This window comes from Anomaloglossus baeobatrachus, chromosome 9 (genome assembly GCF_048569485.1).
Source record: "Anomaloglossus baeobatrachus isolate aAnoBae1 chromosome 9, aAnoBae1.hap1, whole genome shotgun sequence".
Lineage (NCBI taxonomy): Eukaryota > Metazoa > Chordata > Amphibia > Anura > Aromobatidae > Anomaloglossus > Anomaloglossus baeobatrachus.
The window spans coordinates 138,448,667-138,462,383 of record NC_134361.1 but is presented as its reverse complement, the minus strand read 5'-3'; positions in this window follow the sequence as shown (position 1 = coordinate 138,462,383).

The following is a 13,717-nucleotide window of genomic DNA, read 5'->3' as shown; positions in this document are numbered from 1 at the left end:
ATATTTGACTAGATTAGATCAATAGGCAAGGATATTAGATAGACTAGGATGTTAGATAGATAGGCCAGGATATTAGATAGGTGAGGATATTAGATACATAGGCTAGGATATAAGATAGGCAACAATATTAGATAGGCCAGGATATTAGATAGATAGGCCAGAATTTTAGATAGGTGAGGATATTAGATACATAGGCTAGGATATAAGATAGGCAACAATATTAGATAGGCCAGGATTTTAGATAGGTGAGTATATTAGATAGATAGGCTTGGGTATTAGTTTGACTAGAATATTAGATAGATAGGCAAGGGATATTAGATAGATGGGCTAGGATATTAGATAGATAGGCCAAGGATATTAGATAAGCAAGGATATTAGATAGGCGAGGGTATTAGACAGGCTTGAATATTAGATAGATAGGCTTGGGCATTAGATAGGCGAGGATATTAGATAGCTAAACTAGGATATTAGATAAATGGGCTAGGATATTAAATAGGCTAGGATATTAGATAGGCAAGGATATTAGATAGATAGGCTAGGATATTAGACAGGCGAGTGAGACGCCCCTGAACTAGTCAGGGTGTCACAGGGTCCTACACTCCTTTCCCTTTTGGTGCAGAGCTCAACCTCCCATGCTTCTGGGATCCTAACTTTTGGTATTGCTCCATCAGCATTCAAATCTTAGCCACACCTTGCACCACACCCTGCAGGCACACCAGTGGGTGGTCTAGCTGGAACAGGACCACCCATCTAGGGGTCAGACAGACTGGTGGGAGGTTGAGTCAGTGCGGTGGTAGCCCTCAGAGAGTGAGGAGCTGGAGGGAGTTGGCGCTCCCTGGGAGACGTTGGCTAGGTCGCAGGCGGTGGTCTGGGACCGGAGGAGTCGGAGACCCGGTTGCAGGGTATTAGAAAGGGGTGCCTAAACTTAGCTTGGGAGAATGGTCGGCACCGGAAAATCTAGTAACCGAACCGGTAGCGAGCACGGCGGGGTATTGGACTCTAGATCAGGGAGTAGCTTCAAGCAACCTGATAATTAACCTGTGGAGGATAGTCTTTTTATGAACTTTCCCCAAGAGCTTAGAGATCTAAGGCATCAACACAACGAGGGTGATAGGGCTTTCCAGCTTATGCAGCCCACTGAGATCCCCCAAGTGTCAGCCATCAAGACACAGCTCTTCTAACTAACCGTAGGGAGCGGGACAACAAAAGCTTCAGGCTGAGGGGTCACTCAGAACATCTAAATTTTTGTGCATAGAGGCAGGTTACAGACCATCAGCAATACCAATGGGAGCGGACTCCCAGACGAGCTCCCCTGAAGTGGTAGCGGCACCCAGAGACTTGGTTTACTACTGTGTCAGTGTCTGCTTTATGGTCGCATCAACACCAACACGGCCTGAGTGAGTACGCTGCCTTCCTCCTGTGTCCAACCTGCACCACGCTCCCCTACACTCCACCATCCAGAGTCCCGGGGCCTCCACTACCCGTGGAGGGAACATCATCTTGCTGCCCCACTCCATCTCCCCCGGGTACTATCATCGGCAGCGGCGATACTCCTCTTACCGCAAACCATTGGTGGCGTCACGAATATTAATCCCCTGTAAATAGCCCCCTTTCATTTTCGGGTGACCCCGAGTCCCCGGGTCCGGAGACCCTCGAGCCACGGCAACCCCAGATCCAAGCAGTCCGACTGCTGCAGGGGCGGTACACAAGGATATTAGATAGCTAGGATAGGATAGGAAATTTGATAGGCGAGCATATTAGATAGATAGGCTAGGATATTGGATAGATAGTCTTGTTCATTAGACAGATAGGCCAGGATACTAGATTGATAGAATAGGATATTAGGCAGATGGGCTAGGGTGTTGCATTTCAAGGAGCTTTTACCACTTTTTAGACTTTGTCAAGCCACACTATTCATCTTGACGCTGCTGAACAGATGATCTTGCTATGGGAAACTGTTGACAACCAGTGGGCGCTGAAATAGAAATTTATTTTACGACCGCTATTAAAGAGTCCCTTCAGGAAAGATTTTTTTTCAGTTCAAAGGTCTCCATTGGGTGAAAATGTCAAAGGGAGCTTTACTTTCGCTTCCCTGCTCCAGGGCTGGCTCTTCACTGCTTCCTAGAGTTTATGCTGTCAGGCTGCAGTGGTGATATCACAACTAACAATGGTTCAGTCCATTACTGGCCACAGTGGATTGTGCTTTCTATATTGGTACAGCTGCTGATGAAACATTACCATCGTTGCATTGAAAAAACATGTCTAGGGAAGACGTGAAGTCACACACTGCCTTTATAAAACCATCATATTTAAAGGGGTTGTTCAGTATCCAGAAAACCCCTTCTCAATTTCAATATTCCCAATCGTAGAATAAAAACAGCCTGTACTCCCCTGTGGTGCAGGCAACATTCCAGCAATCTTGGTGCCTGATCTAGGGTTTGCATAGTATCAGGTGCACTCTGCAGCCAATCAGTGGTGCGCTTCACTGTCACTTCCTTTGGACAAAACTGACATCTGGAAAAATGACAGCTGCTGCTACTCTCTGACATCCTCCAGATGTCTGTTTTGTCCAAAATAAGTGTGTCATTGGCTGCAGAGCTCATATGACATATCAACGTCACAAGATCCCCAGAAGACCCGATGTCCCCTTATTGGCACCGGCACCAGAAGTGAATATAAACTGTTCTTGTCGTACGATGGTGAATATAGTAATTTAGAAGAGATTGTCCTAGTAATGGGCAAACCTTTTAAGGCCCTATACGCACTGGAAAACGGAATTTTCTTAAGAAAACTCCGCAGGGTCTGAAAGATTACCGCACCCGCAGTAAAAAACCATGGCAAACCGCACCCAAAAACCGCATGCGGTTTGTGGCGCTTTTACCGTGGTATTGTTCGCTGTATTGCCGCGGTTCTGCCGCGTGTGGGTTGGTACATGTGTTTTAATGCATTCAATGCAATAAAGCACATTGAAAGAAAAAAAAAGTCATTTCCTTCTGAAGTAGATAGTAGATAGATAAATAGACAAATAGAAGAATAGATAGAGGGATAGATAAATAGATAGAGGGATGGATAGATAGAGTCCCTGTGAGCACACGCTGCATTTCTACCGAGCGGTAATGTGTTGTTCACATTACCGGCAATGGGAAATGACCTGTGGTTACCTCTGCTGTCTCGTTGCGAGGCTGCATTCTGTACAGTGTCAGTCGCGGCTGGATGCAAGCATCGCAGGACGTGGATTACGCCGGAGCTGTGTGTTTGGGAGGGGTTAATAAAGGGGTGAAAGAGGGGCTTTTTTGTGTTTTATTTAAAATAATGGATTTCTTGGTGTGTGTGTTTTTTTCACTTTAGTTACGGGTTGATCATGTTATTTGTCACATAGATGCTGCCATGATCAAGCCTGGACTTAGTGGTGGCAATGCGCCGCCATTAACTCCTTATATTACCCTGATTGCTACCGCATCACAGCAACAGGAAGAGTCGGGGACACTCCTGGACTGCCACATAATGGATAAAACAGTCCCAGGGCAGCTGCAGGCTGATATTCTCGGCTGCGGGAGGGGGGGACATTAACTCTGGCCCTCACCCTCCCCAGCCTGAGAATACCGGGCCACCGCTGTGTGTTTACCGCGGCTGGAAGGTAAAAATACAGCGAAGCCCACGTGTTTTTTTTTCTATATGTCCGTTTGATTTGTATGTGTATTCTATATGTCTGTGTCTGTGTGAGTGCGATGTGTGTGTATTCTATGTCTGTGCGTGAGTGTGATGTGTGTGTTTACTCTCTGCTCCGCTTCCTCTTCCTGTCATAATGACATCACTTCCCTGCAAACCGCAGGGCAGCGATGAACATTATGTCCCGAAACCGCGAAATACCGGAGGGAATAACGCAGGAAAACGCAATGAACCGCACAGAATTTGCTGCCTGCGTTATTCCCTGCGGGATTTCACAATTACATTGCAGTCAATGGAGTGAAATGCCGCAGCGACGTGCGGAAAAGAAGTGACATGCAATTGTTTCTGCTGCGGGAATCCCGCAGCAAAACATGCAGCTGTCAAAATCCGCATAGTGCGCACAGCATTTTTTTTTCCCATAGGTTTTGCTGGTGAATCACTGCAGAGATGTTATGAACATAACATGCAGCGAAACATGCTGCAAAACCGCAGGAAATCCGCAGTAAAAAACGGCAAGTGCGCACAAAGTAGCCACTTTTTGCTTTCATTACTACTTTGCACACTCTTGGCATCCTCTTGATGAGCTTCAAGAGGTAGTCACCGGAAATGGTCTTCCAACAGTCTTGAAGGAGTTCCCAGAGATGCTTAGTACTTGTTGGTCCTTTTGCCTTCACTCTGCGGTCCAGCTCACCCCAAACCATCTTGATTGGTTTCAGGTCTGGTGACTGTGGAGACCAGGTCATCTAGCGTAGCACCCCATCACTCTCCATCTTAGTCTAATAGCCCTTACACAGCCTGGAGGTGTGTTTGGGGTCATTGTCCTGTTGAAAAATAAATGATGGTCCAACTAAACGCAAACTGGATGGAAAGCACGCCGCTACAAGATGCTATGGTAGGCATGCTGGTCCTGTATGCCTTCAATTTTGAATAAATCCCCAACAGTGTCACCAGCAAAGCACCCCCACACCATCACACCTCCTCCTCCATGCTTCACGGTGGGAACCAGCCATGTAGAGTCCATCCGTTCACCTTTTCTACAAAGACACGGTGGTTGGATCCAAAAATCTCAAATTTGGACTCATCAGACCAAAGCACAGATTTCCACTGGTCTAATGTCCATTCCTTGTGTTCTTTAGCCCAAACAAGTCTCCTCTGCTTGTTGCCTGTCCTTAGCAGTGGTTTCCTAGCAGCTATTTTACCATGAAGGCCTGATGCACAAAGTCTCCTTTTAACAGTTGTTCTAGAGATGAGGTGTGTCCAAACGTTTGGCCTGTACTGTGTATATATATATATATATATATATATATATATACTACAGTTCAAAAGTTTGGGGTCACCAATGGGGGCTGGCCACTCCATTACAGATAGAATACCAGCTGCCTGCTTCTTCCATAAATAGTTCATGCAGTTTGGAGGTGTGCTTTGGGTCATTGTCCTGTTGTAGGATGAAATTGGCTCCAATCAGACGCCGTTAATAGGGTATGGCATGGCGTTGCAAAATGGAGTGATAGCTTTCCTTATTCAAAATCCCTTTTACATTGTACAAATCTCCCACTTTACCAGCACTCAAGCAACCCCAGACCATCACATCACCTCCACCATGCTTGACAGATGCATCAGGCACTCTTCCAGCATCTTTTCAGTAGCTCTGCCTCTCACAAATGTTCTTCTGTGTGATCCAAACACCTCAAACTTCGATTCGTCTGTCCCTAACACTTTTTTCCAATCTTCCTCTGTCCAATGTCTGTGTTCGTTTGCCCATATTAATCTTTTCCTTTTAGTAGCCAGTTTCAGATATGGCTTTTTCTTTGCCACTTTGCCCTGAAGGCCAGCATCCCAGAGTCGCCTCTTCACTGTAGACATTGGCACTGGCGTTTTGCCGGCACTATTTAAAGAATCTGCCAGTTGAGAACCTGTGAGGCGTCGATTTCTCAAACTCCAATGTACTTGTCTTGTTGCTCAGTTGTATAGCGGGGCCTCCCACTTCTCTTTCTACTCTGGTTAGAATCTGTTTGTGCTCTCCTCTGAAGGGAGTAGTACACACTGTTGTAGGAAATCTTCAGTTTCTTGGCAATTTCTCGCATGGAATAGCCTTCATTTCTAAGAGCAAGAATAGACTTGAGTTTCACATGAAAGTTCTCTTTTTCTGGCCATTTTGAGAATTTATTGAAACAAACAAATGTAATGCTCCAGATTCTCAACTAGCTGAATGGAACGTCAGTTTTATAGCTTCTCTAATCAGCAAAACTGTTTTCAGCTGTGCTAACATACTTGTGTGGCGCCCCTGACCTGGTCAGGCACCACTGAGTACTGCACCCATGCTGGGGACAGTACAATACAGGTAATCCAGAAGGCTGACCGAGGTGTGACTACACAGGCGCATAGTGATCAGGCCTCACACATGTACCTATGAGAGGACCCCTGGGGATCCCAGGAGGGGGAAAAGCCTTCACCTCCACTGGAATAGTGGAGGGGGCCAAAAGCCTCCATCTCCTCTCAAGGGGTGTGGTAAGAGAGCCTGGTTGCTAGGTGGCGTAGGCAAGAACAGGAGAGGAGGAGCAGTGAGCCGGTTCAGTGCAGTGCAGAGTCCAGGGAGCTCCGAGAGGAGCTGACCCCTACCCCTGGGGCTGTTGCAGTCTGACAGCGTCCGCGCAGTGGCTACCGACGGGGGAGAACGGTCACCTAGGAGTGCTACCCGAAACCCATCTCCAGCTAGAGAGAGAGCACAGAGTGGGAAGTAAGGAGACTGCTAGGGAGAACCAGGCCCAAACGGGCGGCAGATCCCGGAGCGGGGATAGATCCACCTTTCCTTGCTAAACCTGCCGGTGTGGGGCCCTCAAAGCCCACACCACAACACCACAAAAGCCGCAGCCACGTAGCCACAGTTAGGGCCCATAGTTCACAGGAGGCAAGCAGCTGGAGTGATCTGGCCCAGGCAACAAGCAAACGGCAAACGAAGGGGAGAGAGGCTTCAGCAACTTCCCTGGGTGACCCCCATAGGGACTAAAAGTCGGGGTTACCCCAAACCACCAAGGGCTAAGGAAGGCGAGTTGGTAGTCACCATCAGAAGTCAGCCTGAAGGATACCTGGTTCCCGCCTGGTTCATCCCAGCTACGCCCGGGTTACTCACCCTGCCATCTGAAGTGAGTAAAACCCCTGAAAGACATCCTGCGTGTGTGGAGTTATTCTGCGCCTTGTGGTACTACGCACCTACACAGGGCCCTGGGGCTTGCCTTACTCTCAGGAGGCTATTCCAACTAACTGCACTCACCATCAGCCCCAGGCGTCCCTCAACCTGCAGTGGCGGTCCCCACTGACCGCAATACTGAGAGTGGCGTCACGACAAATAGAAGATTCCCTACCTGTGACGAGATCCAGCCGAGTGGAGTCCCTGAAGGTAATGCACCGACACCACACCTGTGGGGCTTCACATCTGGCGTCACGAACAGGATAAGGACTAGACCTGTCCAGACAGGTGACCATGTGCCTGGGCGGTCCGCTTGAAAAATTGGAAGCGCCGCCATATTGCCACCATGAAAAGCGCGCTGAAAAACGACAGCAGCCCGCGCTGGGAGAAGTTACCGCCCACGAAGAGGTGTGGCTACCCAGAGATCCCCTGCAGAGTTCTGACCTCGCTTGTGAAGAGAGCGGAAGCGTCCAGAGACGGCGGAACGGAAAAGAAGCCAGCAGCTTGGTGCTAGAGAAAATGGCGTCTGAATGCAGAGACCCAGAGCCAGGCTCCGCTGCCTGGTGGTGTCGGGAGCTCGCCGAGTTCTGCGATCAACTGGAGGCCAGGGTCGGAAGGCTGATCAGAGAGGGACGGACGGAGTTTCTGTGGATGACCGCGGCGGTTCAGGCCCATGAGGGGAGAGCCGCGCGCCGAGTGCCAGACCGGGCGGTGACGACTCAGACCCCGATGCTGCCACCGATGGGTGAGTCCAGTGATGCCCCTGCCAGCGCGAGTGCCCCGACCCCTGCTGCCACGTCCGCGGTCCCTGAAGAGGCGTCCGGCGCGGCGACGCTGAAGCCGGCCGCAGCCACGCCAGGTGCAGCCCGCCAAGCTCAGGCCGCCGCAGCGATGCCCTGCTCGGCCCACCAAGACCCGGTCCCTGCAGCGACGCCCAGTCCGGCCCGCAGAGAACCGGCTGCCACCGCGACCCTCATCCGCGCCGCAGGTGTGACGCTGACCCAGGCCGCCGCCATGCTAGGCCCAGCCCGCCGAGACCCCACCGCAGCCGCAACGCTCGTCCGCGCCGCAAGTGAGGTGCTGAACCAGGCCGCAGCCCCGTCAGGTGCGGCCCGCCAAGCTCCGATCGCTGCAGCGACGCCCAGCCCAGCCTGCACAGATCCCATCGCAGCTGCGACGCCAATTCAGGCCGCCGCCATGCAGGGCGCGGCCCGCCAAGACCAGGCCGCCGCCATGCCGGGCGCGGCCCGCCAAGACCAGGCCGCCGCCATACAGGGCGCGGCCCGCCAAGATAAGATTGCATCACCATTTTCCCCGGCCTGCAAGGCCAGAGCAGACACCGCTCCCCAGTCCAAGGAGGTCCCTGCTAGGAAGCCCACGCTGGGGGAGGACCCTGCATACTGGCAGCTGAAGGCTGACATGGAGGCCAAGTTCCCACAGGAGATGGTGGATCAGTACATGCTCCCTCCGCACACCCCCAAGAGGATTCCGACAACTCCTGCAGCAACCACGCCAAAGAGTCCCCCGCCTGGGCCTGCTGAAGAAAGTCCATCCCCAGCACTGCCACCAAAGGAGTGCTCAGAAGAACTAAGGGGGAGAGGAGGCCAGGAAGCTGAGGAGCTGACTCAGGAGCCACCAGCAGTGGATCCATGCCCAGAGCCGGAGATGTTGCCATATTCCCGCTGGGATGAGGAAGACCTGACACCGTCTGCTGAAGAAGATTTGCCTAAGAGCCTCACCTGGGAGCTTGTAAGCTGTACCTCGCAGAATCCAGCCCGCAAGACACGGCGCCGCAGCAGAACCCAGTTTTTCCCTGCACCGCCATCCCCAGAGCAGAGAGAAGTCATGGCCCGAGACCTAGAAGAAAAACGGTTCCTGAGAAGAGCCAAAGCACAGGTCAGAGGACCCCTTTGTAGAGGAATTGTGGAAGACTTTAACTTGAAGAGCGGATATGGCTTTATAGTGGCACCAGGTATGAAGGAGGGCATTTTTGTCAACAGACGAGACGTCAGAGCCCACTTGCCCAGAGGACATCCTGGAAGAAACCTGAGAATGGGAGACACAGTGCAGTTTACCATGCATCAAGGCGAAAGAGGCTGGTATGCGCTAGATGTAGCACCATGTCCTAAAGAAGAAGAAAGGAAAGACAGCGATAAAGAAAGAAAAGACCAAGGACCTACTGACGAGACTACCACAGATGAAGAAAAAGGTCAAGGAAACAACAGGTGCCGCAGCCCTACAGGCCCAAGCCCTGGTGAGGAGGTGTCTGCATAAAGTTCATGTAAAGTAAAGCAAGTTACCAGTTTTGAAGTTTTTGCAACGTTTTAAAGTTTAAGTATGTGCCCACATAAACTAATGTGAGAAATGAACCTTAAGGCTATGAACTGGCTATAGCCACAAACTCTCGCAGTGTAAATAGTTACACCAGAGGGCACCACCACCACCAGAGTCAGCCTGTTTAGGGGCTTGGCTCGTCTGCAACCAGGGAGCACGTCCGTATATAGGGCCTTGGCTTACCTGCAACCAGAGAGCATGCCTGTTTATGGGGCCTGGCTCTCCACCACAAAGAGGGTACCTGGTCAGCATCAACTGTGGAGGCCGCCTCTACATCCTGCCAGAAGAGGCTGAAGGCGCGGATCCACCAGGCCAGGTATACCCTGAAACCACCAGCCCATGAAAGCCGCCTCTACATCCTGCCAGAAGTGGCTGAAGGCGCGGCCAACGTGAGAGGGTTTTGGGTGGGTTAACGGACTTGTGGGTGGAGGGTGGTGATGTATGGTACCTGGTGCTTTTAAAAATGTTTTACATGTTTTAATGTTTTATGCATTTTAAAATGTTGTCTTGCAGCCCGAGGACGTGCTGGTGATAACTAAGGGGGAATGTGGCGCCCCTGACCTGGTCAGGCACCACTGAGTACTGCACCCATGCTGGGGACAGTACAATACAGGTAATCCAGAAGGCTGACCGAGGTGTGACTACACAGGCGCATAGTGATCAGGCCTCACACATGTACCTATGAGAGGACCCCTGGGGATCCCAGGAGGGGGAAAAGCCTTCACCTCCACTGGAATAGTGGAGGGGGCCAAAAGCCTCCATCTCCTCTCAAGGGGTGTGGTAAGAAAGCCTGGTTGCTAGGTGGCGTAGGCAAGAACAGGAGAGGAGGAGCAGTGAGCCGGTTCAGTGCAGTGCAGAGTCCAGGGAGCTCCGAGAGGAGCTGACCCCTACCCCTGGGGCTGTTGCAGTCTGACAGCGTCCGCGCAGTGGCTACCGACGGGGGAGAACGGTCACCTAGGAGTGCTACCCGAAACCCATCTCCAGCTAGAGAGAGAGCACAGAGTGGGAAGTAAGGAGACTGCTAGGGAGAACCAGGCCCAAACGGGCGGCAGATCCCGGAGCGGGGATAGATCCACCTTTCCTTGCTAAACCTGCCGGTGTGGGGCCCTCAAAGCCCACACCACAACACCACAAAAGCCGCAGCCACGTAGCCACAGTTAGGGCCCATAGTTCACAGGAGGCAAGCAGCTGGAGTGATCTGGCCCAGGCAACAAGCAAACGGCAAACGAAGGGGAGAGAGGCTTCAGCAACTTCCCTGGGTGACCCCCATAGGGACTAAAAGTCGGGGTTACCCCAAACCACCAAGGGCTAAGGAAGGCGAGTTGGTAGTCACCATCAGAAGTCAGCCTGAAGGATACCTGGTTCCCGCCTGGTTCATCCCAGCTACGCCCGGGTTACTCACCCTGCCATCTGAAGTGAGTAAAACCCCTGAAAGACATCCTGCGTGTGTGGAGTTATTCTGCGCCTTGTGGTACTACGCACCTACACAGGGCCCTGGGGCTTGCCTTACTCTCAGGAGGCTATTCCAACTAACTGCACTCACCATCAGCCCCAGGCGTCCCTCAACCTGCAGTGGCGGTCCCCACTGACCGCAATACTGAGAGTGGCGTCACGACAAATAGAAGATTCCCTACCTGTGACGAGATCCAGCCGAGTGGAGTCCCTGAAGGTAATGCACCGACACCACACCTGTGGGGCTTCACACTTGCACAAGGGTTTTCAAGGGATTTCTAAACATCCATTAGCCTTCTAACACAGTTAGCAAACACAATGTACCATTAGAACACTGGAGTGATGGTTGTTGGAAATGGGCCTCTATACAGCTATGTAGATAATGTATTTAAACCAAACGTTTGCAGCTAGAATAGTCATTTACCACATTAACTATGTATAGCGTTTAATTCTGTTTAATTTAATGTTAACTTCATTGAAAAGAAATGTGCTTTTCTTTCAAAAATAAGGAAATATATAAGTGACCCTAAGCTTTTGAACTTTAGTATATATATATATTATATATATATATATATAAATATCTGCCGCCCCACGCCTGCAGCAGCCAGTCTGCTCGGATCCGGACCCGCTGTGTGGCTCGAGGGATTCTCCGGACCCGGGGGTCACGAGGACATGCCAAATGAAAAGGGGGTCGTAGTTGTACGGCCTTGGCCGTATTCGGTTCATGACACCACCCACGGGGTGTGGTGAAGTGGGACACCACCGCTGCTGTTATGGGATACCCGGGGAGGATGTAGAGGCAGCAGGATGTTAACCCCTCCGTGGGTAGAGATGGTTGCCCCGGGGCCCAGTGTCTCTGTGCAGGGTATGGCGATGGCAGGGGCTTGCACGCCTGGACGTACCAGGGGATGTTTGGTTACTCACAATCATATAAGTCACACGAGTCTTTTGGTAAACAAAGGTGCTGGTGGCCGGCCGCCATGGCCGGTTGTACTCTGGTCCCCCACCCAGGCTGCTGGTCGCCGTCTTTTCCTCTGCACTAGTTGTGGTTGTGTATTTAGACTTCCCGGTATGGAACATGGGAGTCCGCTCCCGGCTTTATGTGTACCTGAGGAGCCGTGCCGGCTGACGCTGACCCGTGGGATCTATGGGCCCTGGCGGTTGCCCTATCCCTCTCTGTGGGAGGTTGTCTGCTTTTGGGACTTTGGTTGGGACAGGACCTATAATACTGCCCTCAATCGATTGATTACCTAGGCCGTTAGTTCCGGTCCTGGCTTCAGGGTCCGAGTACCCCCTCTGTGCATTGTTTCCGGTCGGGTCTCCGGTGTCGGTACCAGCGGGCTCCAACCCTGTCCCGGTCCTCCTCGGATCTGCCGAGCCGTCTTCCCATCTCCTGCTGACGGAGACCACCGTCTGCCACCTAGCCAGGGTACCAGGGCTCCAACCCTGGCACCGTTCAACTTGAACTTCTCCGCTGGAGCTACACCTAGCTCCAGCCTCCACTCCTCTCAACTTGAACTACAACTTCATATGACGCTTAACTGCTTGTTTTCCCACCTCGGGCTGTCTAGACCCCTAGGTGGGCATTTCCTAACTGCCTGGTCCCGCCCACTGGTGTGCCCGTTTTGCCTGAGGGGGGTGACTAGGGTTTCAGGTCGGCTGTATGTAACCAAGGTGAGGGAAGGTGTTATGCGGGGGCCTATTGTGTGACTACCTGGTTTTGCCAGGGCGTCACATTCCCCCTTGGTTTAATACAGACCGTCCGTGGGCTGTCCGACCACCAACATTTATTTAACCGGTACTGAAAATAGAAAAAGGAACAGTTTACAGGTATACTAACATTGAATACATTGGTTTCTTTCTTCCCTTACAGGAGGCACATTGTTTAAACGTTACACATTTAAAACCGGGAAAGGACGGACCGGGTCCTTCTCATCTCACCCCCACCCAAAACAACCTGCCCCCTGGTGCCACCGCTAAGCACTGGTGCGCACCCCTTGCCCAAGTCCAGGACAGGTCCTGGTGTTGCCCTTACGGGTCGGGTAAAAAGTTCCTTCCCCAACAGTCTATCTCAAGGGCCCCACGTCCAGGGGACCCCTGGCCCGGAGGGTAGTCACCGGCTTTGGTGATGACTGGGCCTCGGCCGACCCTACCGCAGGCCCTTCCTCCAATCAGCCTCTCCAGAGACTGCAGCAGGGTGAGAAGGTTGGTCAGGGACTATTTACAAGGCCTAATAGTTTTTGGGTTGGCTTTCCAGTCCAAAGCCATGGTCCATTTTTAAAACTTTTTCAAACTGGAATGGTGCACGGTCCCAATGGGGACTGGTATCACTGAGGTAGCTGGATTTCCGCTACCTTAGCTTTTAATCACGTGAATTTTCGGTCAATTGGAATTCATCGACACACACACAAGACTATGTACACAGCAAGCGGGCACCACTCACTAAACGTCAGTTTCCCTACATCTGAGGGGTGGCCGTCCCAGGTTGGGGTGTGTGGACCTTCTTAGCTCCCTGCTCTCACTGGGGACTAATGGGGTAGAGTGAATTACGGGTTCCACTGTCCTAATGTCAGGTACAGCTGGCAGTGATCTCCGGGGGCGTGGTGTAGGTGCAAGTGCTTCCCTGGGTGCAGGTGGTGGTGTATTGCTGACAGGCCTCTCTGGCTCCGTATCTTCCACGGGTTGTGGGAACATTATCACAGGAACAATCACCGCTCCATTCTGCATAGGCCAATCAGCCGGGAAGTAACCAATGACAGTGTGGATCACCTCCTTCGCCTTCTTCGCGCCCTGCGTGGGAGCGGGAACCTTCTCCGCCATCTTCAGGGGTTCTGGACACTTCTTCAGGTGGTCCCTAGAAACAATGGTCGTAGTCTTTCCCTGGTCACGACTGACGAGATACGTTTTCTGATACCCCCATCCAGTGGGTTGGACAACATAAGGGATCTTCTCCCACTGGTCATCCAGCTTGTGCAGTCTTCTCTTCCTCTTTAGTACTACATCCCCAGGTTCAAAGGGGGCAGCCTGGGCTCGTCTGTTAAAGCGCTGGTCTTGCCTATCCCTGCTCTGGCGCAG